General features: G+C 48.0%; 1 non-coding gene across 1 annotated transcript; it reads right to left on the bottom strand.

The window, feature by feature from the left end:
* Positions 1-701: 701 nt before the first annotated feature.
* Trnaa-cgc lies at positions 702-775 on the bottom strand. The gene has a single exon. It is a non-coding gene; the product is annotated as a tRNA-Ala (tRNA).
* Positions 776-1568: the final 793 nt, after the last annotated feature.

Genomic DNA, 1568 nt, shown 5'->3' with positions numbered 1-1568 from the left:
CCCAGGCAACACTTTACAAGGCGTGTTGCCGTATACACACAGAGTCAGTGCGGCATCCGTCCTGATTGTGATCCTTCGCTGACACTCCCTGACATGTGGCCTGTTGTTATGGTAAGACTGTCACCTGTTTACGAGAGAGAGAGAGTAAAAGAAAACAGACCAACTGATGGACAAAACATTAATAAGTACAAATAAAGAGAGAAAATATATTCAGAGGACAACAAACACAGACAGGCAGACAGACATAGACATACACGCAAGCAAGCAGACAGGCAATAAAACTGGCGAGCAAGCAAGTAGGTAGGCATGCAAATAGGCAGGTGAGCACTCATACAAACAAGCGAGCAGGCAGACAGAAATAGAGGCAAGTAAGCAGGTAGCGGCAGGCAGACTAAAATGCATGAATGAAGATACTGAATAATAATGGTTGCCCCTCGTGTAACGAGGATGGCCGGCCCAAGGGCCACTTAGGAGTGAATCATTTAATGTGTAGAAGCTGTCGCCAACACAACAACCACACCCTAAGTTAACGCGTTGCATGACCCAGTGTCAAGGAATGGTCCGAGAAGACCGGACAACTCGCCAGCCGCACTGGCTAACCATTACCCAGGAATATACGATGCGCAAATCGATTAACATCCAGGTTCCCAATTACTCTGGGTAGACAGAGGCAAATGGCGTAAAGAAACTTGCCAATAGCTTCACCCTGCCCGGGGATCGAACCCGGGTCCACTCGCTTGCGAGGCGAGCGTGCTAACCATTACACCACAGGTCGCCACAAGATACTGAATGACACACACACACACACACACACACACACATGTGACAGGAAAGCCATGTCAATATTGTTTGTTATTATTTACTTCGTATCTCCATTTTTCTGTCTAAAAATTTTTCAATATCAATATCACTTCCCCCAGAGTAAACAAACCCAGATCTTCCCCCATGATAGTTCACAGACATTTCCCCCAAGCAAACAAACCCAGATCCTACCCTGTCATAGGTCAGTCACTTCCCCCAGAGTAAACAAACCCAGATCCTCCCCCTTTATAGGTCACAGACATTTCCCCCAAGCAAACAAACCCTTACCCTGTCATAGGTCAGAGAGTAAACAAACCCCAGAGTCTTCCCCCATGATAGTTCACAGACATTTCCCCCAAGCAAACAAACCCAGATCCTACCCTGTCATAGGTCAGTCACTTCCCCCAGAGTAAACAAGCCAGATCCTACCCCGTGATAGTCAGTCACTTCCCCCAGAGTAAACAAACCCAGATCTTCCCCCATGATAGGTCACAGACATTTCCCCCAAGCAAACAAACCCAGATCCTACCCTGTCATAGGTCAGTCACTTCCCCCAGAGTAAACAAACCCAGATCCTACCCCGTGATAGGTCAGTCCCCCAGTCACTTACCCCAGGAGTAAACAAACCCAGATCCTCCCCGTGATAGGTCGTCACTTCCCCAAGCAAACAAACCCAGATCCTACCCTGTCATAGGTCAGTCACTTCCCCCAGAGTAAACAAACCCAGATCCTACCCTGCGATAGGTCAGTCACTTCCCCCAGAGTAA

Source organism: Homarus americanus, unplaced genomic scaffold (genome assembly GCF_018991925.1).
Source record: "Homarus americanus isolate GMGI-L3 unplaced genomic scaffold, GMGI_Hamer_2.0 scaffold44808, whole genome shotgun sequence".
Classification (NCBI taxonomy): Eukaryota; Metazoa; Arthropoda; class Malacostraca; order Decapoda; family Nephropidae; genus Homarus; species Homarus americanus.
The sequence above is the reverse complement of the archived record's forward strand: the minus strand, read 5'-3'. Positions and strand labels throughout refer to the sequence as shown.